The 27,454-nt window shown below is 34.6% G+C and overlaps 1 long non-coding RNA gene across 2 annotated transcripts; it reads right to left on the minus strand.

The window, feature by feature from the left end:
- Positions 1–1,381: 1,381 nt before the first annotated feature.
- LOC110438323 (uncharacterized) lies at positions 1,382–21,076 on the minus strand. Of its 2 annotated transcripts, none has more exons than XR_002456592.3 (3): positions 20,926–21,076; positions 18,220–18,256; positions 1,382–1,456 (listed from the first exon to the last, which is right to left on the minus strand). It is a non-coding gene; the product is annotated as an uncharacterized lncRNA (long non-coding RNA). The 2 variants fall into 2 exon arrangements; XR_012398610.1 differs by lacking the exon at positions 1,382–1,456 and adding an exon at positions 17,089–18,117.
- Positions 21,077–27,454: the final 6,378 nt, after the last annotated feature.

Below are 27,454 nucleotides of genomic sequence, written 5' to 3' on the forward strand. Positions count from 1 at the left end.
GATTCAATAACATTTAACGTAATGAATTTACATTTTAATTGGGTTTTTAATGTACAAATAATAGCATTTATTTATAATATATAATGAAGAGTGTTTAATAAAATAATGTCAATACCATATTTATGAAAAAACATTGACATAAGAAAATGTCATTTTAAATAATTTAAATTATGTTTTTTTATGTCTGTAAAATAGTAATAATATTAACTTGAATATTTTATGCCTTAAAAAGTAATATTTTATTATATTAATAATTTGTTAAATATTTTTTATTTTGAATATAATAACATGAACTGGTACAATTTATAATAAATTCAATAATATTTACCACAATAAAATTCATAAAATTAAATATAAAATTAATTATGTTTTAAATAATTACTTGAAGATTTTAGGAATTAAAAGTAATATTTTATGATATTCATAATATGTTAAATAATTGCAAGATGCAAGACGCAATATTTAACATAAATGGTCAACAAGGGATATTTATATGATCTCTTTTCTATGACATTCAATACAATTTAACATGCATATTGATTTTGTAATTTGTTTTACAATCATAATGTTTAGAAAATACTAATAGTTTAGTATATTAATTATAATATATATATATATATATATATATATATATATATATATATATATATATATATATATATATATATATATATATATATATATATATTATAAATGTAAAATTTAGGCATCATGAACAAAATGAAATACATTATTTATTAAAACAATTATTTTAATAATTATTTTTATGTATTTATGTACATTATTTAGAAATGTATTTATTTACCACACACACATAAATATTTGTAATAATTTTACAATGCTTTTATTAAATATTTAGTGAATAGCTGTCATAATTTTACAAAAATATAAAAATCTATATTATATTTAGAAATAAAATTAAATATTAATAGTTGTAATAATATTTAAGCACCAAAAATGAGATGCAGGATTTTATTACAACAAAATATTTAGATCTAATAAACAATATCAGTCATATTCTGAGTTTAATATTAACGTAACACTAACATTTTCATTTTAAATATCTATTAATGTTTAGTATATGCTGTTAACATATCTATAATAAATGCAATGCAATGTAAAATATAATATAATAATATAAAATTCCAATTTCCACCAAAAATATTATTAATGTATATCATATCTGTATAGCTATAATATAATGCTGTAGTTTTAAACATATGGCATTTACCAGCATAAGCAAATGCTAATCAACCATTATTTCATCTCATTAATATCTACAATGTACTCTTTATTCTGAGCTTTTATTAAATAGAAGCAACTCAAAGCCTCAAAGTCTTTGTTGACATATTCACACCTCAAACCACTAAGAAGAAGAAGAAAAAAAAAAGGAGTAGAAAAGCTCACACCTCCAATTCTGGCCAGACTTCCTTCACAGAAGATGATCAAGATGAGTCTGCAAAAACAATGACAGAAACACAAACAGATCCTTTAACAGGAACATTAAATGCGCAGTAGAAAACGTTACATAACATCAAGCCGTATCATCTGAAGGAATATTGATCTGAGGACAACAGACTATGTGGTTTCAGAAGCATTAGATACGGCTCTCGTAACAAGCAAATACAGTGACATAACAGCAGTGAATAAATTATACATGAAACAATGCTGATTTGCAATCTGACTAAGCATATTTGGCATGGATCAACTGTGAGCAGCCTGTTTGTGGGCTGAAAATTGCTGAAATTCAGAAAATATGTATAGTTTCAATCGAAGCTATAAGAGACAAAACCCCGCCTCCGTCTCCATAGATACAGACGCATAAAATCAAAACATTTTTTTCATGGCAATCTGTAAGTTTGCTGATGGGGGCGAGATACCTAGACTACCTGACAAAAGTCTTGTCGTTGATCCCAGTTGTAAGAGCAACAAATAATAACTTGACTTAAAAAGTGGCAGGTGGTAAGTTTTCCGATGACTCATCTGTTGATCCCAATCATCACAAATACTGCAGAAGACCTATTGGAACCCACATGGACCCAAGATTCCCACAGATATCAGTCAAATTTGGTGAAGGGAAAATCATGGTTTGGGGTTACATTTAGTATGGGGGCCTGCAAGAGATCTGTAGAGTGAATGACAACACCAACAGTCTGCGGTATCAAGACATTTGTGCTGTCCATTACATTACAAACCACAGGAGAGGGAAACTCTTCATCAGGATAGTGCTCCTTCCCATACTTCAGCCTCCACATCAAAGTTCCTAAAAACAAAGAAGGTCAAGGTGCTCCAGGATTGGCCAGCCCAATTACCACACATGGACATTATTGAGCATTTATGGGGTAATATGAAGGAGGAGGCATTGAAGATTAATCCAAAGATTGTTGATGAACACTGGGAGTCCTGCAAGAACGCTTTTTTCGCTATTCCAGATGATTTTATTAATGAGTTATTTGAGTCATTGCAGAGATGTATGGATGTAGTCCTCCAAGCTCATGGGAGTCAAACAAAATATTAAATCTTTTTCCACTGCAACATGACTCATATTCTATACTGTACATTATTTCTGTTAAGTGACAATACTTTTGTCTAAGTAAAGTCAGACCTTACTGTCCTAATAAAATAATTTAAAAAATCAAGCCATGCTCATGTTTTATTTTGGTAAAATAAGTGTAATCTAAAGGCCTTTGCCTTTCATTTAAGCCACTTCTGATACCAAATGGTCAACTAGAAGTCAAATTATTATTTGTTGTTCTTAAAACCTTGATAGACGACAAGACTTTTGTCTGGTAGTGTAGTAAATGAATATAGTGTTGTCCCACTTGGAACACTAATAGTATTTTACTAACCAGAAATTCAAACTGTTTTACTGATGATGTTTTGACAGTTGCCAAATTAGTGAAACAAATGACCAAATTATTAAATAGTACCTAGCATGAGTATAACCACATTCACCTTTGGGAAGAGGTATAATCACTCATTTAGGAGAATTTTGCTTTCACAATCCAAAATAAACAAAGTAATCCAACCTCAGTGCCTGATAGCTCCGCCCATTTCGCTATGTGAGCAAAGCTGCAACCATTGAGTGCGTGACGTGTCCAACATCACACACATACTTTTACGGTTAAATAAGTACGTCATCTGGGTATATAAAGTGCCTTTATTCTTTATAGAATAAAACTAATATTTCAGTGTGATGCGCTAATTATACAACATATACTACAAAATGGCACAGAATAGTGCATAATTATGCGATATGGTACGCACCTAATAAATTCTGACCAACTACTCTGTTTTAACATACTGTATAGTATGGAAGTGTGTGATTTCGGATGCAACTAGAGATAGTTATATACGATCATTATTCCATTGATAAAATGACAAAATGCACTAGTGATCAAAAACTTCTTCACAGTGCTGTGTGTGCCAAAAGACATGACCAAAGCTCAATGTATTCAAGGCAAGATGCCACTTTGGCTTTTATGAACCATAGAAAGAACGGTTACAAAAAAAAAGCTGGCTTCATATCTGAATAAAAGGTACTCACTAGACCTGTGACATACATGAGTGAAGATTCTCTAAATGAAAACTGTAGGCTATTGCTGTATGCTTTCCAAGTAAAGTGAAGGGAGATTCCTGACACCAGAGCTGGGCGAGGGTGTGGCGGCCGGCAGGTACTGCACTGTCAACTGAGGCTTTGCCAGGGATTTTTGTTGTTTAGGTATCTGCGTCTTCAGGAGTCAAACCCTCTTGCAAATAAACATCCAACTTGCACCAGAAATATGACTCAACTTTTCTGCTTCCTCTTAAATCTGAAGTCTTTTAAAAGTGTTAGTTTGTACAAACGGATTTACAAGCAGTTGATGAGTGTCTGAATATGTTTTGTGCCTTCTTCATTTTGCTCAGCGACAGCTCTATGTTTGTTAGAGTCGCATGGCGGAGCTAAAACATGCCCCAGGAGCTCAGTAACTCTTATCTGACTGATAGGACGGAGCTTGTGGGAGTTTCCCCCAGCCGAGAGGAGAGCAGCGTGGAGACAGTTGCTGTTTAGAGGTATCTGGTTGCTCCTCTCACTTTCTCCTGCCTGTTTGTTTGTATTTGCCCTGTTGTGCAATATTTATGAAACACTTAAAGGGGACAGCTTTGTTTTTCTAAGAAGAAAAAAAAAGGAAAAAGAAGAAAAGAAAAGGAAATAGAATTAATTCAGTAATCAAATAAAAATAAATAAAAGAAAAAAATAAAAGGAAGTAGAATTAATTTAGTAATCAAATAAAAATAAATAAAAGAAAAAAAGAAAATGAAGTAGAATTAATTCAGTAATCCAATAAAAATAAATAAAAGAAAAAAAGAAAAAAAGTAGAATTAATTCAGTAATCACATAAAAAAATAAAACTATATAGCTAGTACTATATAGTAATTACAAACAAATATACCCACTAAAATATTTAGTCATTTAAATTACAAAAATGAAAAATACCCAAATATGGATTTACTAAAACAAAGACTATAGATTACACAGGACATATCAGTCGTATAGTTTAAATGGGGAAAAACGTAAAGATCAATATGACCAATTATTGATTGTTATAGATTGGCGAATAGAAACTCAGATCAGACATGCTCTTTAACTAAAGTTTGGTGGTCACCAAACACACTGGAATCTCAGCGAATACTTGCTTCACAGACTAAGAAATATGTCCACATAAAGCTAGAAATCTCTACTTTTAAATGAACCCAAGTGCAAAACAAAATTTTTTGGTTTTGTAATCTGTATGAAATGAACGCAAAGTACAGAGCGTCCTATCAAAAGCACATCACATGGCAGCAGCAACTACTCTCACAAACTTGTAAACAGCGTCATTTTCATTTCTGGAGGAGATTCACCATCAAGACCAAGTTGTGAATTGCTTTAGAAGACCAGCATGATCTGACAGCATTATCCAGAGGATGATAATGTGTACAACAGCCATTAATGAGGTTGGTTTCATGACCTCGCTCCTTCTGAGTGAAAAAAATGCTGATTTTGTTTGATTCGAAGGTTTACAAACGAAATTTATGAGACAGTTGTTATATAATTTTATTGGTGATTCTAAATATGTAATGTAATCTTAAGCTTGGCTAACAGTTTTGGAGAATTTGACGTTTCCCCATTAGAGCATACAGCCCGAAAGGTGTTTCAAATATGGCCGCAGAGTAAAAGGACTTATCTTAAAGGGACTTTGATAATAAACAACTTTTTGGTGTGAAAATGCAATACAATAATTAACTGAAAAACATATATGACCCTGCACCACAAAACCAGTCATAAGTGTCAATTATTGGATTTATGAAATCACTTGTAAACAGAACAAATAAGATAATATGATAGAATAATGCATGGCCAAGATACAGCTGTTTAAAAATGTGGAATCTGAGCATTCAAAAAAAAACAAACAAAAAAAAACAAAAAAAATGGCAAATGAGAAAATCGCCTTTAGAATTGTTCAAATTAAGTTCTTTCCAGTGCAACTAATCGAAAAATACATTTTTATATACTTACAAGAAGACATTCCAAAATGTCTTAACGGGAGATGATATTTACTTGACATTCAAAAAATTTTCTAGTATAAAAGAAAAAAAATCTATAATTTTGACCAATACAATGCATTTTTTTTACTTTTTTCCATGAATATACCTACTGTATACAACACAGACTGGATTTGTGGTCCAGGGGTCTGTTCTTCGAACTTGGATTACTCAATTAGCTGGATTTGGTTATTGATGATCTAGGATTGTTCTTCAAAACTCGTCTGAGAGTTAGGTCTGGTAGCTCTGGAGCAGGTTTATTTCATATAAACAGGATTAGATCGAGTCATTTCAAGCAAAGGTAATACTTAATCTAATGTAATACTTTTATTTATATGAACAAAACCTATGCAATGGGTTGAAGGAGAACATTTATTAATATGGACGTTTTAGACGCAATCACGTAGTAGGTAACGGCTTTAGTACAATTTGTGTATGATAATGGACATGCACAATATTCAACAGTTTTTTAAAGGAATAATATTTTAGTCATGTACATGTTTTGACAGATAATATGACAGTGATTTGATGCTTTGCAAAAGTTGCATCCACCATTATCAATATCAAAATCCTTTTTTTTGATGCGAAATTAATCTAAACAGCCAGTTATTGCTTACGCCGATTAAGAAACTTGAATAGGCCTCGGCTAATTTAATAAAGAAAATCTGCTCTAAATGTAAAGCTAAATAAATTGCTAAATATTCTTGGCTCATGAAAGTGTAAAGGCTGCAGCTCACCACAAATGCTGAAAGTTATTGCGTATAATATTTAACAAATAGTTTACAATGAACTTTTAATAATTTTGCTCGCATGAATAATTGAATATTAATCAGATGATGTCATTACTCTGCTGCGCCATCAGCCAATCATTGCATTGCTGATCACGATTTTGAGGATTGATAGATCTGTCACACGCAGCAATCTCAGATCAGTTCATCCAGACATTTTAATTGGATTTGCGAACTTGTTTGAAGAACCAAATTAGCCAGAGATCAGTTATCATCAAGATTAAAATATCCAGAATCTGCCAATAAACTAAAATTATTTAAGCGAGGTACGTAGAATAAACCCCAGGTTACAAGTAAAAGCAAACAAAAATACTATTCAATTCATTGTGTTTTACAATTTCAATATGCATTTAAAAGTAAACTGATGGATCAAAGCAAACATAGCTTTTAAATTTGTAAATGCATTCACTTGGTCTTTCTTCATCCAAAAAAAAAAAAAAAAAGAAACAACAGCATCTACAATAAATAAAAAAAGTAAATACGAATTCTTCCAAGAAATACCCATCACCAGCATCGATTTCACCAACACCAGACAAAACATCATGGAAAAACAACACAAGTTAGAATCTGCGTCACAGCCCGATCCTCTGCCCAGACGGCCGTGGGTTAACTCCATCATGTGGCGAGCTTCATCCATAAAAAACGCCCCTCCCACGTGATAGGAAGGATGAGGTAGACAAGGATGCAATCCCCTCCGGCCCTCTGGTGCCACCAATGTTTGCCAGAGCTCCGGTCTGTGGCGTCTAATGCAGCATTAACAGCTGCAGTGCAGGCCTCTGCCTCACTCACTTCCACACACACATATATACACGCACTCGGACATAACCTGAGGACAGCACGGCTTGATACGCAACAGGTTTCAGGACGCGACCACCACACATAACACCACAAACTTGCTACAACGAGAAAATGTTTTGACATCGTCATTGAAAATAGGAAGCTCGATGTGAGCTGGTAGTGAAAGAAGACAATGGATCAAATCAGGACATGACAACTATTTTCCTTTTCAGTCATTTGATATAGCAAAATAACATGTGCTTAAAGGTCAATAATGATCTCAGAAATCAAAATGTACTCACCGTCCTCCTGTATTAAGTTTCTTTTAGGATGCATATAAAACTGGTAAGCAGTGATAACCATAGTTTACCAAAATTCTTCAAAATATTTTCATTTGTGTTCAACACATAAGGTTTGGAACCACTTGAGGGTGAATAAATGATCATTTTTGGGTGAAGAATTCCTTCTACTAAAATTATATACACGATCATGCTGAACAAATGGCTTAAAATCTGCATCCGTGTTAAGTAAACAAGCAAAAATAGCCCACTTTAGCTGTTAAAAGAATAGTGGACCCAAAACTGAACATCTGACATAGCAAATCTGCATGACGTTCTTTTTTCTGTTGAACACAAAAGAAGATATTCTGAAAAATGTTGTGAAGCAAGAAGTTTAGCTTCCCATTCAAATTACTTTCTAGTTTCGATTAAGAGAACAATAGTGTATTCTTCAACAAACTATCCTCTGAAACTTATTTTCAAAAAAATGCTCAGCTCAAAACAAAATTGGACCCCATTGACTTACATTATACTGAGAAAAACACAAACATTCTTCAAAATATCTTCATTTGTGTTTTACAGAAGAAAAAATAATAACGCAGGAGGTTTGGAGTGACAAAAATCGCAACAGATAACATGACTTTACACATCATCCCACAGAGAGCTTGTACCAAGTAACAGCTCTCCCAAACAACAACACTCTAACGTAACAGAGTACGCACGAAAAAATGATAACATTACCTTACAGCCAATCAGATTAATCCCTCCAGCTGCTTTCAGGGCTAATCCAATGGGATATGGAGGTGCGAAAAAGTCGGAAGCACCAAGCTGTGTCTGATAGGAGCAGAGCTCTGCCAGTCATCTCTCTGATGCGGCTGCATTAGGAAGTCTAGCGCATGTGAACTGGACGCCTGCCAGTGCACAGTCACCAAGAGAGCAAGGTAAACAATTTCTCTCTCTCTTTCTCTCTCTCACCCCATTCTAGTTCTTTCCCCGGTTCCCTCCCATGACATTTAGAAGCTTTTCATCATTGTTACCCTCCTCAGGACACAAGTTAACCCCCGAATTGAAGGTGAGACGGTCAGAGAGAGAGCCAGTGGGGTAAACAGTCAAGAAAGTACAGCAAATCTGACTGCGTCACCACTTGTGTTTCTCATAACTCTGCAGAAAACAAACACTGTTGATGGAAGTGCGACGTCTGCCCTCATTCCAGCCAAACTGAGCCCAAGCACCTGCTCTTCTTATCAATATCTGGGATAGAAAATGCCATAATATGCTGAATCGACTGATCGGAGGTTATGTATCACTTACCTGTTACGAGGAGGCAGACGTGTTGTTACGTATATATCAGTATTAGTGTCAAACGTAAATATGCGTATTGCGATAACCGTACAGACACTCTGGCTTGAATTTTTTCCTCAAACTATTCTTAAATCCGCAGCATCCCTCGAAATCTCTATTTGTTTAGTTCTCGCTTTTGTACTGTTTTTTCGGCCGCCACACGCCCAGCAAACGTCGACACGCACCGAACCTCTGCGCACACAAACCCGAGAAACTCACGTTCTCAGCATCCATGTTGGAGCTGCGATTGTGGAGAAACGGACCAAAATAACGTGAAATCAGAGAGAGTGGAAGTGGGTAGAGAAGATAAGGATGAGGATGAAAGGCGGACGAGCAGACGAAAGGGCTGGGAGACACTCACAGGTAGGAGAAAAGCACACATGTCCGAATCCTCTCCTCCTAGCTGCTGTTTTCCTCTCGACGTGAAAAAGTGACGTAGCAACTAATCCAAAATCTCTCTCTATTTCTCTCCCTCCTCCCTCCCCTAGTCTCTCTCTCTCCACCAGACCTCCACCCTCTCCTGCTCGCTCTATTTTCATCTTGTTGCAACAGCAGAATCGCTGCTGTTTTTCTGTCTTTCAGACAGACACATGTCTACATAAATAGATGGCTAATAGACGCATACAAACACCCTTGTTGTGATCGGCCAGACAGATAGTTGCCGCAGTCTCCTTCTGTCTCTCGCTCATTGTGACGCAGCACTTAATTCTTGGGTCTTTTGCTCTCTCTGTGTTATGAGCACACAAACGCAGCGTCTCCAAACATCCCCATAACGAGTGGGAAAGTGCGAGACGGAGAGGCAGGGACACTTTGATTACAGTTGGCTTCTGTGTTTTCCTGGTGTCCTCCTCTAGCCATCAAACCTGCTCTTTTTCTCTCCATCTGAGAGACGTGCTGGTGAACTGAGATGACGGAGCTGCTGTGATCACCTGACAGCCTGGGGCTTTTAAAGGCACATCGCAGGGCTCTGCTTCAGTTATGTAACAACTGGGCTGTTTTGTTTCTCGTGTTTTTAATCTAGGGCCGATTTGTTCGGCCTGTTTAAAATACCCAGGCTGCCTGGGGATCGCTAAATCAGATAATATGGGCAGGGACGGAAAGAATCTCGAAGTCTGTGAATGTTACAAATGACACGTCTTATACGGTAACATCATTCCGTCGCTCGGACGGTTGAGCGAGATGGATGTGTAGTCATGGGAAGGCACAATAGATGCTTAAATACTTCCTCTTCCTGTTTTGAGACTATATATCTGTAACCATGGAGACAGACAGCAGAACAAACATGGATTATGTCATCGTATTCAAAATTGAAGTGATGCATGAGGAAAAAAAACAGGAGGGTAAACCTTCAAAGGGTAAACATTAATCGCATTCAATAATATGACAGATATATATATATATATATATATATATATATATATATACCTGTATATATATATATATATATATATATATATATATATATATATATATATATATATATATATATATATATATATATTTATATATAAATATATATATATATATATATATATATATATATATATATATATATATATATATATATATATAAACTTTAACTTTAAAATAAACAGTTAATATAGATTCAACAAAATAAACCTGAATTTAAATTTTAATTAAAACAATAAAATAAAGGGAATGGAATTGATAAAACCATGTAGGTAATTAAATAAAATGTTACAAGCAAAATGAAACATATATTTCATAAATAGCATTATTAAACCCCCGTTTATTTTTTTCCCTAAACATTTTGTTTAACGGAGGGAAGATGTTTTCAACACATTTCTAGAGATAATTTTTTAATAACTCATTTTTAATAACTGATTTATTTTATTTTTTGCAATGATGACAGTAAATAATATTTTACTAGATATTTTTCAAGACACTTCTATACAGCTTACATTTAAAGGCTTAACAAGGTTACTTAGGTTAACTCGGCAGGTTAGGGTAATAAGGCAATTTATTGAATAATGATGGATTGTTCTGTAGACAATCGGAAAAAAATATAGCTTAAAGGGGCTAATAAGTTTAACCTTAAAATAGTTTTTAAAAAATTAAAAACTGCTCTTATTCTAGCCTAACAAAAACAAATAAGACTTTCTCCAGAAGAAAAAAATATTATCAGACAATTTCCTTGCTCTGTTAAACATGATTTGGGAAGTATTTAAAAAAGAGAGAAAAAAAAATATACACATGATAAAAAAAATATATAGTAACATAAAAAAGAAGTAAAAAATACGTAAAATAAAAATTGGCATCTAAATAATAAATGTCTACATTATAATTAGTCTTTTTATTTTTTAATAAATGTTTTAATACTTTAGAAAACCAGACACAGGTCATCTATTGATAAATATAATTTAATTAAAAATGAGAAATAAAATTAGAATATAATTAAATTACTACAGTTAATCAGCCAAATAAAATGTAACGTATCAAAACTAAATACCATTGTACAACTACTATCAATCAGGAAATTTTATCAAAGGACATTTGAACATCACACTCCTTTTAATATGGAAAATATTCCTTCTATCGCGTGCCATTGCTTTTATTTAGAACATGATTTAAATCAACCTTTGTTGGTGTCAATCTTGCAACCTGTTATTGCATGTTTTTTGAACGGAGAGTGCAATACCTAGTTCAACCACTATTTTACTTTATTTATACTTCTGCGTCGAGTGACGGCGCAAGCCTTGTGGTAAGTCATGCATTTATACTTCTGTGTGCTTTTTGTGTTGCTATGCAATAACACTTCTAAAACACTATCTGGCAGTAGGATTTTTTTTCCTCTGTGTTGAACTTCTTGGTTGTTTAGTTCTTTCTGACTGCTACAAGTAGCTAAAACTTGCTCATTCAGTAGCGGGAATCCAGTTCAAGACGTGCAACAACTTTAATCATAAGGTAAACGCAAAACAAAAGTTTCCATCTGGCGCTCCCTCACGAGACTCCACACTTGTAAACAATCGCTTGGGCTAGCGGGTCTCAGCACCACCTATGCTAGTCACTGCTACCAAGCCAGCCAATCGCAGAGCTTATGCAATGCATCATTGCGACGTGTAGTTACATTTTTTAAAGAGGTGTGTGTCAGCGTCGGAGTCAGCCACGGTAAGGGCAACGCGACCACGTGAAAGCTACGCCAGACCATACGCGTACGCTTGACGCAGAAGTATAAATCAGCCTTTATGCAATTTGAACAAATAAACTAACAAATCTGGTCACAAAACTTGATTTTTATCTTTTAAGCAATAATAAAGCTGTCACACTTACATGTATTGTATACAGGCTTTACATTAACACCTGCCTACCAGCCAAATGCGGGAAGATTTCAGCGGTGGCAGGTAAGACAGACACTCTTACTAGCCCCTTTGGCTGGTTGAAAATATTTTTTCCCGAATAATAACTCTTAAAAGCAGGGTTCGACAATAAGGATGGTCCAATATGTGCATGCAAAGGCGATTTTAGAATTGAAAAGCAACACGACTGACAAAAGTAATTGCGTTCACACGAACAATAGAAAGCAGGTGAATACCCAATGAGAGGATGACCACTCGCACGCACGGGTGATGTGATGCGCGCGTCTGTTAAAAAGTGTGCGCACGCTTCCGTTTACTTGCGACTCGCAACTAGTGCGATCGGTTCTGTTTGAATTGAAATAGACTGGACAAACAGCGATGATCGTGCACCCACAGTCCAGCTGCTTTCAAGAGCTCAAGATATATCTTTTTGTAAGCAGCAGCGGTCACTGCTTTCGTTTAAATTTTTTTTTATCAGATTATTAACAAGCCTAACATTAACTCTGTGCGTGTGATCATCCTTTCATTATCACACATGGTATGTTTTTCACCCGTTTTCTTTTGCTTACAGTTATTTGTGTTAATGTGATCTAATTATCAGTTTTTTACAATAACATTGCTTCAATAGGATATTAACTTCCCATTTGTGTGTAGTAAACTGTCACATACACAAACACACTGTCTTAACCAAGACAGATTACTATGCATATTTTAGATACATGACAATAGTTATTTTTCAAATCTCAAAATAAAAAAATTTAAGAAAAGTTTTGTTGAATTAAAAAGTGCATGTATGCCGCTATATTTTGCTTGTTTTAACACATTTAAAATTTGTGGCAAAAAAAATAATTATTTATTGTTGGTGTGGTCAAAGATAACTTTGGTAAATCCTTAATGTTGAGCCCAGAAAAGTCATGTAAAAGTAAAACTAGCCATGTGACAACCTGAGCAAACTTACAAACTCACACTGAGCAAACTTACACACACAACACACAAAAAGTGAAATGAATGAGGCATGGACAGAACACAAAATCTAAATCAAGTGATTTTAGCAAGTCAAAGTCAAATGTATGCATATAAAATATATTTTTCCAACAACAAAAGTGTGGCTAGTGAAATTGGCGAGTGGCTAGTAATGCTGGAAATCTACTAGCCACAGTGACTGGTGATCAAACAAGTTCATGTCAAGCCCTGATTGTTTTGTATCCTTTTTCCTTTTGTTCAAATTTGAAAATAAGTTATTAATTGAATTATAAATTGAATTAAATTGCAAAAGATTTTTTAACAAATCATTAAAATGACAAAGCGCAAATAAATTAAAATAAATAATAAAATAAAAATAACAAAAAGAACTTAATTTACCATAATAAATAGGTCCATAAGACAAAAATATTTACTGAATCTCTTAATTAAAAACACACACACAGAAGAACTGCTCCACTAAAAATCCCATCAAAGAGCAAACACGCGAAACCACACAGCAGGAGCTGGCTAAAATTGCTCCACACACAGAGCAGCCTGACACACTTAAACACAGACCACATTTCCCAGCATGCTCCTCCCCATGACATCTCAATCTAAGTGTGGAAGTGAGGCAGGTCAGTTGGCAGAAGCTCGGCAGCCTGCAGTCTAAAACCTGCCACCATCCAACGATAATCCTCATCCCTGCTCCACTTTATATGTTAGATTGAGAGATCAACAAAGTATTACTTCCTGCATTATGAAAAACCTTACGCCGAATTACCTTAAATAACTTTCGCCTTTTGACTAATCAAATATCTTCTTCTCGCCTTAGGAAGAGCTCTATGTCTCTCTAATGGATTTTTGAGTCACCTTTCCTTGCATTACAACTTGGCAATGAAACAATGTCAACTGATTATTGATTAAGAACGTACTAAGTATGCAAGAAGATACAGATCTATGAAAGATAGACTCTACGGTGAACCAGAATCAAGCTGGTTGTTTGGTACGGATGTATATGATGAGTTGTTTTCTGAACGCAAATAAAACCTAGTCACATTTCACAGTGCGTTTTCCTACCCATGCTGTGTTTCTGTCTATTTGTGTCCGGGTATATCAGGACAGCTATTATGTAAGATTGCAGTTATGAGGGCATCTGTTAAGCTGACGACTGCTAAAACTTCTTCAACATTTATCAATTTGATGTACACCACTGTGAATAACATAAAGCAATACACGCGGAGATATGCAGCTTTAGTTCATCCACTTAAAAACAGCAGAGTCAGTGAAAAGGTTGATAGCTTTGCTAACTTGCAGACTGAGACCTAAATATGTCAATACATTAAATAAAACATAGTAAAATAATAGATGGTCAAACTGATTAATTGTTTACTAACATCTGATTAAAATATTAAATAATTATAATATAAAATACGGACTCAAAGGAACAGCTTAACAGGAACTACAATCCATATATAATTATTAATTATCATTAAGAAAAAAATTGGGGATTACATACTTAAGAAGGCCACATACACACTGTTAGTTTCAGGAGTAATAACTGCACTTAAAATTAACCAAAGTATAACTTTCAGGTGTTTTGCATGTGTATTGATATTAATATTACAGCACTAACATCAATTTGTGATGCAATTTGAACAAATTAACAAACAAATGGTGCCACAAAACTAGATTTTCCCCCCTTTTGAAGCACCAATAAAGCTGTCAGCCAATTAGACTGCCTAATGCAAACACCCTAGTGTAGACACTAACTAAACATTGTAATGTGAAACAGGACAATAGACGAACATCAAGCCATAACTATAACTACACTTGCAATTGCTATAGTGCAACCAAATTGGCATCCATTTTGTATTACAAAGTAGCTAGTTTGTGTTGCTGTCCAGTGGACGGATGTTAATATTACGGTATCTTGACACTGACATGTATTGTAAAACATTTAGTCTTTTATCAGAAGGAGGTGACACATTTTTCCTCAATAAATCGTAATTTAAAAGATTTGCTCAAGTAACAAATCTTTTTTTTAAACCGGTGGTCCTCAGCCATAACAATTGGTACTAGGTCGAACAAGAAATCATTAATTATTTCAGTTTTATTTATTATCTGAGTCTGAACAATCGTTTATTTTGTAAAATCTTTTATTTTGAAAAATGACCGTATTCTCTCGCTTACATTTCAGTCACTTGAGCGCCCAAATTTAACCGACAATAAGTAAGAAACAGACGTCTTTAAAAAGTTTCTTTGCGAAGAGGAAAAGGTTCAGTGAAGGACCTACGAACTAACAAGCAATAAATCTGCAACCCATTTGTCAACAAATTAGATAAACTGCTGAAGTTCGCAAATGACGGCAGCTTTTTAGGGGCCGTTCGCATATCGAGTCTTTTCTAGAGTTTGCGCAAGTTCGTTATTTCCAATGGAGGTGTGCATGAGTGGCATGACGCGTTCGCGCCTTCCAGATGCACCCAGTTGAATGAATGCCACAAGCTCACTGCGAATATGGAATATACACATTTCGGTCGACTAATTATCCCAGACAAACACAGCACACACAAACACCGTTTACTGAGTGTAACTACAGATACAGGGACACTGGAGCGTTTCAAATCCGTGATTCATCAGCGAATTGCTTGTATGTCAGCTTATAGACAAACCAGCTAATCGACGTGATGTTTTATAAACAGATTTCGGGAGGAGCACGATCTGTCTTTGACGAGGCTAATTCATCACACACACAATCATTCTATTATCCAATCAGCTCAAGAGCAAAGCATCAAGAGCAAACCCCCATAAATAGTCAAACACGTCATACCTTCGTTTTCTCTCGACTTCAGCGTCCCTCCACCACCCCAACTCCACACTATTAAACCAGATACCTATTTAAATCTGAGGGGGGAGCGTTCTAGAGCCGGGCTAGACACTGTGCTCGGACCCTATCTCTCTTTATCCCGATAAGGGGAATAACACGAGTTAGGGTGTCTTCCCAATCTCCGAGCCCTCTCCCAGCACGGCAAATACGCATATTCTATTCAGTCAAATATCTGTGAGTGTGAACTCGTGAAGTGACTTTGAAACACTCCAGTGTCGCTCTATCTGTGGTTACACTCAGTAAACAGCGGTGAGTTCGGTGAACTTATGACCTTCATGGCCGATCACAGTCATTTCTGTTGAACACAATGGCAAATCAGCGCTGTTTAGGAACATGCTCAGTAGCACTCAAATGTCAGCGGGAAATGGACGTTTTTAAAACTTCAGTATTGATTGGTACCGAATTTCAGTATCGTGACAACCCTAGTCCAGGGGTACGTTTGTTCCTTCTCAAAATTGTAGTCCTGGGCACATATTTCCAATGAGCCTGGGTTGGCATATACAGTTGTTCTGCAAAATGCTGTTTGTGAAATATTGCCATATTAATAGAAATTTGCACGTTTAGAAGTCTTGTGGGAGACTAAAAAAAGTTATCTATGCAGATTTTGCTCATTTTCAAGTTGGTCTGAAAGATTTAACACCTGAATTGACTGCACCTGTTATGATGAGTCAAAATGCATTCAGTCTGACTCTGAAAAGAGAAAATGACTGTCAATGAAAACACTGGAAACACCAAAATAAAGTGCAGTTTGTATGATAATCAATTTTACATAACATTAGTACTAGTACATTTCTACTAGTTCACATTCTAAAATATAGAATGTTCAATCCAATAAGCATTTAATAATACAAAAAAGATGGTTTAGTACAGTATGTACCTTGAATACGAAGAGATGGTTTGGTACATTTTTGGCACAGAAATATATACAGTTGAAGTCAGAATTATTAGCCCCCCTTTGAAATAAATTTTTTACATTTCCCAAATGATGTTTAACAGAGCAAGGAAATGTTCACAGTATGTCTAATTATATACTTTTTCTTCTGGATAAAGTCTCATTTGTTTTAAATGTTTTAATATATATGTATATATAAATATATACATATACACACACAATGTACTTAGGGATTAAAACATGTTATAAAGGAGCTGCGACACTAAATTACATGCCTGAGGTAAATATGATGCCACATTATATTTCGAGAGATTACAGCATATGAAACATGAGATAATCATTCGTTCATTTCATTCTTTTACTACTTCTAAAAGAGGAAAGAATTATCATGAAAAAATGCAGCAAACTGTCGAATCACAGTATCCTTATGAAATCATCTGACTTTGAAAGATGAGACTTTGTTTATCGAAAGTATCAAAACACAAAGCTTCTTGCGAGAGATGACTGATATATTTCAGTTGTATTCAAGCATCAGCTGAAAAAAATTTGAGTTCAATTTAGAGTTGTTAAAACCTACGCCTGTATCACACCGGAACTTTCAAATTCATTTCCATATGAGCTTAAAACAACACTGTATTTGTTCAGTACACATGCATACTAATCCAGAAACTCTGTACGGACTTTTTACAATTACACACATTTGGTGCTAAATTTACTTCACCTCTAACATTTACCCCAAGCTTACCCCAGTGACTCAACAATTACAATATAAAGCAGTTTAATCTCACACAGGATTGTCCGCCCACTACGAACAAAGGCACTTACATAACACAAGTCTTTAGGTACAAGACAGGCCATTTGATCTCCTTATCAATGCAACATGAAATTCAACACATCTCCTTTACCATTTCACACAGGATATACAGCATGCTAACTAGTATCCTTCCTGTCTGTTATTAATGCAGTCGTCATTAGCAATAGCAGCATGCAGCAGGTGGGTTAATTTTAGCAGCAGCATCCTTACGTAGTATTGCGCTTCCTGTAGGATTAATCTCGAACAGTAAGATGGACTGGCCGACTGACTACATGCACTGACCCTGAATGACGCACTTCTAAATACAGCTGCCAAAGTGCCTGCTCATATAAAACCTTAGCAAAGATGAGGAATGACATGAAGCTCTGCCATTAAAGCAGCAAGGCATGTTATATGAGGCTATAATATATGGCGGATGCAAACTCCTATTTAAATTTGGTGGAGGGAAACTGTGATACGGCTAACCTTGTTCAGCATGTTTGGTTCGAATGGATGAATCTGCAGATGAATGCCAGATGCCACACCCAAGAAGATATTATATGTCTTTCTCTTGCAAATCTATACAATAATAATTGTTTTCTAATATGTATAAACGCATACCTTGAAAGTGCTGCAGTAACTCTTCATGAAGGATCCACTGAAATAAAAAAACAACAAAACAAATGTAACTACAAGAGAAATAGGTCTATATATTATATAATGCATATGAGGTTTGAATATCCTCAAGGAATCTATGGCAAGTAGAAACACTCCTGAGACATGTTTGAGTTTGTCTGACCTATGATCATAGACAAGTAATTCATAATCCAATCTTATTACATTCACTTCCCGTGATCACTTAGAGCAGGACGTATTACCAAATATTAAGACTATTCAACCATTCAGAGTCAGACTTTTCTACTGTGTGGGTTGTTATAACACTTAGGAATTGAAGTAATTTTGGTGTCACTTCATTTTGATGGTTCGTTTAACGCATTTTGTTGAATTTAAGTTACATTGCATCTACATGCCAACAAACTCTCGTTAGATTATTAGTAGACTTAGGTTGAGGTTAGTGTAAGTTGACAGCAGATAGTCTACTAATCCTCAAATGGAAATTAATAGGCCTGTAGTTGCAATGCAACTTTTAGTCAACAAAATGTGCAATAGGGACCATAAAAATAATGCCATACCATAATATTTAGTGATTATAATAATTTTCCATTCAAGCTGATGCTGATACAAGGAGAGTTAAAGGCTGAGTAATAAAATAAAAAAAACATTATATGTTGATTTAAGTAACTAATAATAATCTGCACACAGAATTCTGCAGAGGTTTAGCACATCATTGATTCTGTTTATTCACTGCACTCGTGTAAATGTGTGTAAATGTATATTTATTCCGTTTTTAAAATTAATTTTAGTATTATTATTGACTAATATGAAATGTTTATACGTTTTACAATACAGTTTGTAAAGTAATATTTTCTGTCTCAGAGAATCTAATTGGATTTGCATTGTAAACATTAAATAAAAGTTTAAAAGGAAAAAAAGTTGTTGTTTTTTACTGTTACCCTGATGAAGGCAGCTCTCTGCCGAAATGCGTAGTTTTTTTTAAAGATTAGCCATGTGAAAAAAGGTTTTTAAATATTTTTTTCACATCTTTCGAGTGCCTTGGACTGATTTTTAATGTTTGTTCTGATGAATCCCTTGCTCAAAGAGCACCGACAAGTTATTTGAGCTACCCTAGAGCACTTTTGTTTGATTTTGTATTTTTATATATATATATATATTTTTATATATATATATATATATATATATATATATATATATATATATATATATATATATATATATATATATGTATATATATATATATATATATATATATATATATATATATATATATATATATATATATATATATATATATATATATATATGGTTTTAGTTATGATACTCCCCAAACCATTCTGCATGAATATACAGATTTATTATTATTGCTATTATTATTATTATTTTTTTTCTTCAAAATTCTGCGCAGAAATAGCAAACAAGTCCGCAGATTCTGTCTGGCCCTACCAATCACCAAGCAATATTTAGTTTAGTGTGTATTTGTGCTGGTACCATGATATCTCTAAATCTCTCAAACCAAAATGCTTTTAATAATCAGTCCAGACTCGAAGATAATGTTTTCTAGTAAGTGATTTACTGTGAACCAAAAAACATATTAAATGAATAAAACTGATCAACAAATATTGAAGTTAATTATAAAAATATTGTATTTATTCTGTATTTATTAAAAAATAATTACCGATTTAAATTAAAACTATTAATAAAACATAACACACGTTAACAGGACTTTTAATAAATAAATAAATAAACAAATGAATGAATAACTCACCCTGGAGGTAAACAACTGGTTGCAATGTCGTAGTTGAAAAAGGCGCCATCCAGTGGCGAACGACTACACACGCCAGCTTTGTTTACAACACAAATTAAAGGTGCGCACTTCACTAATAACCCCAAATATCTGGGAAGTAAGAGGGTGATAGCGGGTATAAACCTTATATCTTTATCTCACGGAACAACAAAGATACAGATATTAAAGTAAGGAGCGCAGAACCACTGTTACATAAACTCAGTCAAGTAATATAATGAATAGGCATTATCAGCCAAGCCTCTCATGCAAATCTGAGGTTATTTGTAAGTCAGGACAGCAAAAAATATTTGAATAGTCGACTGATTTCTGTCTGGAAACTTTGTATGTTTTAACTAGTGGGAAAAAAAACAAGCGAGCTCACCTGTAAGATGCTATTCTGACTGTCTGGTCGTGATGAAAACACATTACATGGGTGAGGGCAAAGCACACTGGGTTGTAAATAAGAACTGCGTAACATCCTCTCTTTGCCCCGCCAAGTAGGCTAGGCCACACACACACGCACGCACGCACACCTTTGTCGCAGCACAAAACCCTCCTCCTGCCCGCAAACCCCACCTCGACTTGCGTTTTCTAAGAATCACCTGTATATGTAACTATGATGATTATTTTCAAGAAAACTAGTCAATGCATTCATGGAGCATCTTAATGGACATGATGACTGACAGCATCCTTAAAACGCAGAATTTGAACATCAGCATATAGTGGCTCAAAATCATCTACATATCGACATATTTATCATATTTATTATTGATTTAAGACGAGGTTTATCAACCTGCCACATCATAAAACAGCCTGTTTGTCAATTACAGCAAGGAATTCAGAATAACGCAACGCCCAGTGTGAAGGACTTCGCAAGTTTACTCTCTAGAAAACACCTCACTAACCTGAACGCAGTTGTAGTCGAGTTTTTCAATCTTTTCGCGACATCAAACGACGGATGATATTGGCTCGAACTCCAGTTTTCAATTGTAAAGCGTCTTGTTGCCGAGCACACAGAATTTTCCACAGCGCCACAGGCGAGGCTCCGCCCACCTCACACACCCCCGTTTTCTGATTGGCTGTCCGTCCAGAACGCAGAATGTCGTCAAAAGAATCACATGCTTTTGACGCATGTTTACAAACACTCGAGCGAATCACATGTCGCAGAGACATATTGACATAATTCACGACTGGTGGGTAATTGGGATTTTTTTCAACACAGGCATTTTCCTATTTATCTCTGTGCAGCATTTCGGACTGAATCGTGCCGCTTCAGAAGTCTGAGTGTCCCGTCATCGACTGAGCTCACACTGTGCCTCCTGCAGGAAAAAGGCGTTTCCACTCTGATTGTGGAAGTCGTACTGGCTGCAGACATGCTGAGGTTTACCCTTTCTCATCTAAACTAATTTTGACGATTTGTTTTTGTCCTTATCTAACAGGAAATACACTAAATAGAGAAGTAGCACAAGATGTGCAACTTAGAGCTACAAAGGGAACTGTGTGTGCTCAGAAAAATAAGAGCTAGAGCAAGAAGGGGGAGATTTATTTCCCATGTTCGTTCGTTCACACGTCCGTCCATTCATTCATTCATTCATTCATTCATTCATTCATTCATTCATTCATTCATTCATTCATTCATTCATTCATTCATATCATAGCCCTACAAATACAAACCAGTCACCCCTGTGGGTTTGTGGCCTATATATAGTTTAAGTCAAAATTATTAGTCCTGATGAGAAATTTTTGTTCTCTTTAAAATATTTCCCAAGTGAAATTGAACAGATCAAGAACCTTTTCAGTTTTTCCATGATATATTTTTCAAATATAATTCTGGAGTAAGTCTCATTTGTTTTAGTTTGGCTGGAATAAAGCAGTTTTATTTATTTTTTAAAATAATTTTTAAGTTAATGTTACTAGTTATAATGTTATCATTATCTATAAAACAAGATTTTGTTGTCCAAAATCTTATCTCAGTTAAACAATACGTGGTGTATATATATATATATATATATATATATATATATATATATATATATATATATATATATGTATATATGTATATATATATATATATATATATATATATATATATATATATATATATATATATATATATATATATAAATATATCAGTTGGCGTTTCTGTGTGGAGTTTGCATGTTCTCCCTGCATTCGCGTGGGTTTCCTCCGGGTGCTCCGGTTTCCTCTACAGTCCAAAGACATGCGGTAGAGGTGAAGGTGAAGGGTAGGCTATATTGTCCATAGTGTATGAATGTGTGTGAATGTTTCCCAGAGATGGGTTGCGGCTGGAAGGGCATCCGCTGCGTAAAAATGTGCTGCATAAGTTGGCAGTTTATTCTGCTGTGGCCACACTGGATTAATAAAGAAAATAAATAAATGAATGAATGAATATATATATATATATATATATATATATATATATATATATATATATATATATATATATATATATATATATATATATATWTTTATATATATATATATATATATATATATATATATATATATATATATTTATATATATATATATATATATATATATATATATATATATATATATATTTATATATAAAATATATATATATATATATTTATATATAAAATATATATATATATATATTTATATATAATATATATATATATATATATATTTATATATAATATATATATATATATATATATATATATATATATTTATATATATATATATATATATATATATATATATATATATATATATATAAAATATATATATATATATATATAAAATATATATATATATATATATATATATATATATATATATATATATATATATATATATATATATATATATATATATATATTTATAATATATATTTATATATATATAGCCTATATATGTATAATATATCCATTTCTCCGTGAATACGCATTTTGGTGCATTTAAACAAATATATTTATTAAAATAATATTTTAGTCACCAAACATATTAAGAAGTTGATAGATAATACAATTAAATTCAAGCTAAATATTTCAATTACTAAATATTGCAAATTTTTGTTTTAATTTTTTGCTTTTCTTGATTTTCCTCTTTTTAAAAAAATTGTATTTAATATTTTTCTCTAACATAAATTTGAGTTTACAAGTTTTTGGACTGTTATCGTAATATATATAGGATCTTGCCCTTCACAGTCCTTCAACATGCATAGACTAATTTAAACTTTTAATAAAATAAAACTAAATAAAGTGTTTTTAAAATAAAGCTGGCGACATGGTGGCGCAGTGGGTAGCATGATCGCCTCACAGCAAAAAGGTTGCTGGTTTGAGCCTCGGCTGGCTTAGTTGGCATTTCTGTGTGGAATTTGCATGTTCTCCCTATGTTCACGTGGGCCACTCCGGTTTCCCCCACAAGTCCAAAGACATATGGTATAGGTGAATTGGGTAGGCTAAACTGTCTGCAGCATATGTGTGTAAATGGAAGTGTGTTTGCCAGTGATGGGCTGCGGCTGAAAGGGCATCCACTGTGTAAAATATATGCTGGATAAGTTGGCGGTTCATTCTGCTGTGGCGACCCTGGATTAATAAAGGACTAAGCCGAAAAGAAAATGATTGAATAAATAAAATAACGCTAAAAATATTATTTAATAATATTATTCAAACGTTGATTTAATTAAATAAAATAAAACTTTACTGTCTTAGCATTTGCATTGTTACTGTCTTATCATCTGCACCCACCCAAGGCTATGTATAGTCATTGTTATTACAGCAGAGGGCGACATTAGTCTAAGAATAACCTCCCCATAGGTCACACGGCTCAGTTAGCATTCTTTATCCATGATGCAAGTGTTATGATTTTACACTATGTCTGCTTGCATTCATTCATAGTTCTAAACCCAACACAAGTAAAACTTTAGGCTATAGTGGTCCAAGTAACTCTTATTTTTCTGTTTTTCATAACTTTTTATGCCTATAGAGCAGATTAATCAAAAATGCTACAGATAAAATTGTAATGACTGTGCCAAGACTGTTTAACTGCAACGCATAAACACCCTATGCATAATAACTCTACAGCCAATATCTAGAGAAACACACAGCTGTATGATTACAATAGACTGGAATGTTCAGAGTTGAGCTGAGATGACGCCTGCATTGGGAGCATTGTCGTGGAGGACAGGAAATGAAATTGCTTAAGCGCACAGTGCATCATTGCTGGAAAGAACGAGACATGCTTTCCAGATTCTGCATGGTCTCCATCAGACTTTGTGGCCTTGAAAAGAAAACTGATGACTCCCCTGTGCGAAGTGTTAACACAGAACAATAATAGTATTCATTTTATTTTCATCTGCTGTCCTGATGCTTCTTGTATAACTTTTTTGGCACTTTCGAATATACAAAATGTTTTAAGCTGAGACATAAAAAACATATAAGAAAATGTGAGGTTTATTAAGATTTGTCTGTCTATACCGCAGAAAGAAAACAGAAAGCAGCATAATCTGCAATGGTTGTAATGATTATAATGTGAATTTTAATTGATTTTAATATAAATATCGTTGTCTCCACTACTAACTGATTGCCGGCAGCTAGCTCCCTGCAACTCTCACTTGGTCGCCCACTGAAGCTACAGTAAGCAGGGCTGGGGAAGGTTACAGTAAAATGTCTGCTGCTCTGAAAGTTCCAAAAAGCATAGTGGCCTCCATCACCCGTAAGATGTTCAGAACCACCAGGACTCTTCCTAGTGCTGGCTGGCCATCTAAGATGAGTGATCAGGGGTAGAAGGGCCTTAGTTAGTGAGGTAATTAATATCCCTATGGTCACTCTGTCTGACCTCCAGCCTTCTTCTGTGGAGAGAGGAGAACCTTTCAGAAGGACAACCATCTGTGCAGCAATCTGCCAATCAGGCCTGTATGGTAGAGTGGCCAGTCAGAAGCCACGCCCCGCCTGGAATTTGCCAAAAGGCATCTGAAGGACTCTCAGACCGTAAGAAACAAAATTCTCTGCTCTGATGAGACTAAAATTGAACCCTTTGGAGTGAATGCCAGGCTTTACGTTTGGAGAAAAGCAGGCACCGCTCATCACCAGGCTAATACCAGGATAGAGGGAAAGATGAATGCAGTAATGTACAGAGACATCCTGAATGAAAACCTGCTTCAGAGAGCTCTTGACCTCAGTGACGGTTCATCTTCCAGCAGGACAATGACCCAAAGCACACCACCAAAATATCAATGGAGTGGCTTCACAACAACTCTGTGAATGTCTTTAAGTGGCCCAGCCAGAGCCCAGAGCTAAATCCTATTGAACATCTCTGGAGTGATCTGAAAATGGCTCTACACTGTCACTTCCCATCCAACCTGATAGAGCTTGAGAGGTGCTGCAAAGAGGAATGGGCAAAAATTCCCAAAGACAGGTGTGCCAAACTTGTGGAATCATATAAAAAAGCTGTAATTGCTGCCAAAGGTGCATCAAAAAAGTATTGAAAGGCTGTGTACTTATGTAAATGTGATTTTTCAGCTTTTTTTTTTACAATTTCCAAAAAATCATTTTTTTAGCATTTTCAATATGGGCTATTGTGTGTAGAATTTTGAGGAAATTAATGAATTTAATCCATTTTGGAAAAAGGCTGTAACAAAAAATGTGGAAAAAGTGAAGCGCTACAAATACTTTCGAGATGCACTGCAGGTCCAGCATACATATATAAGATTAAACAACTAGATCATACCTTCTGTTCTCTTCTTTTTATTAAATGCCAAAAGTTGCATCTGAGCTGCTCTTAGACAAGAAAATCACGTGCACAATATAAGTATAAATGACGCAATCAACTGTATTGCGCTTGTGCGTGGCTCATTAAATACTGACCAATAGCTCTGATTGGTCAATCATCAGTGTTTATAAGTCATAAATTACCATAAACAAAGAATTCTAATATTTAATTTGCATGATAAGTTTACATTACACAAATTGTTGTTAATCTAAAGAGGATGATAAAGGGGGATTTACAAAAGTGATGTTTTTTGTAGCATTTAACCATTACAATTCAGCATTAGTATGTTTTAAAAGCATATTTCACTACGAAATGACAATTTACTCACTATTTATTCCCACTCAAATGGTTTCAAACCTTTATGAGTTTATTTATTCTGTTGAACACTAAAGAAAGTATTTTGAAGAAAGCTTAAATCCTGTAACTATTGACTTCTTTTGAAGGACAAACAATAGAAGTCAATGGTTACAGGTGTCCAACTTTCTTTAAAATATCTTATTATTTATTTTATCTTATCTTTGGGTTCAACAGAAAAAAAGAAAGAAAACAGGTCTGGAACAAGAAAAAGAAGTGTAAACAATGACAGAACAGAATGTTCAGTTTTGGGTGAATATCCCTTTAAGCCAGTTGCATTTACCCTTCTAATATAGAAAATGTCCCATATAAATATAAGGCACGTATTTATATTGTAATTAAACATCAGGTTTAATAACTACACCACTTCTGATGAGTACTATAAATAGAGAAGCATTCTCGTTTACTTCCTTTGATATGCTGATGTAATTTGGCTGTGTTGATTTGTCATGCATGTTCCAAACAACAGGTGCAAACACTGCACGTGTGGGAAAATGTGATAGCATGCCCTTTAAAGCTACAGTTAAATGTTATGATCCAGTAATATTCTTTAACCAGAGGAAATCACACTGTCATATGGCAGGGATATATAGACCTGTCCACACCCAGACTCGCGCACACACACACACAAAACTCATCACAGAATCCTTGAAACGACCTCAATCAAGCCTGCTGAGGAGAACTTCACGAGGCTCTTAAAGCTGCTGATTGTATAGTTAGAAATAAATGAATGCTTGTGAAAGTGTGGCTTCCAGCGTTGGCAACTTGACACTATATGTCTGCCCACAGTGTGTGTTGTTTTTGTGTATGTGTGTGCATGTATGAGCGCCGCTAATAAAACTGAGCAGTATCATATTTTACACACGATGAAATTAAACCCTGAGGCGCGGCCACCAGGTGTCAGAAAGTGTGTGTCTGTTGAGAGATCATTCTGGCTCGGACCGCTTGGAATGTGTGTAGTTTAAAATGTGTTACGGACACACCCTTTAGGTCAGACTTGGGAGCAGCACATGGCGGTGTCAAGCGCTCATGCAAAGATGGATGAAAATGTGCAAACGCCTTACATGCGTAAGCAGTGACATCCTTCACGCCGCTTTGTCTGTCTTTGGATGTTTATGTCATGTATGTGCTCACCCAGAGGCATATTTCAACGCCTATAGAGTTTGCTTTTCCATGTCTTTAAAGGAATCATGTACTCAAAAATGAACAGTTAGTTAGTTTATACTAGGCGGATTGAACTTTAAAAAATTAAGCCATCCTCCCAAAAACGAATGTTGTTTCAACTCATTTTAAATAAGTGAACATCATTTTTGTAAAGG

This window comes from Danio rerio, chromosome 23, assembly GCF_049306965.1.
Source record: "Danio rerio strain Tuebingen ecotype United States chromosome 23, GRCz12tu, whole genome shotgun sequence".
NCBI lineage: Eukaryota > Metazoa > Chordata > Actinopteri > Cypriniformes > Danionidae > Danio > Danio rerio.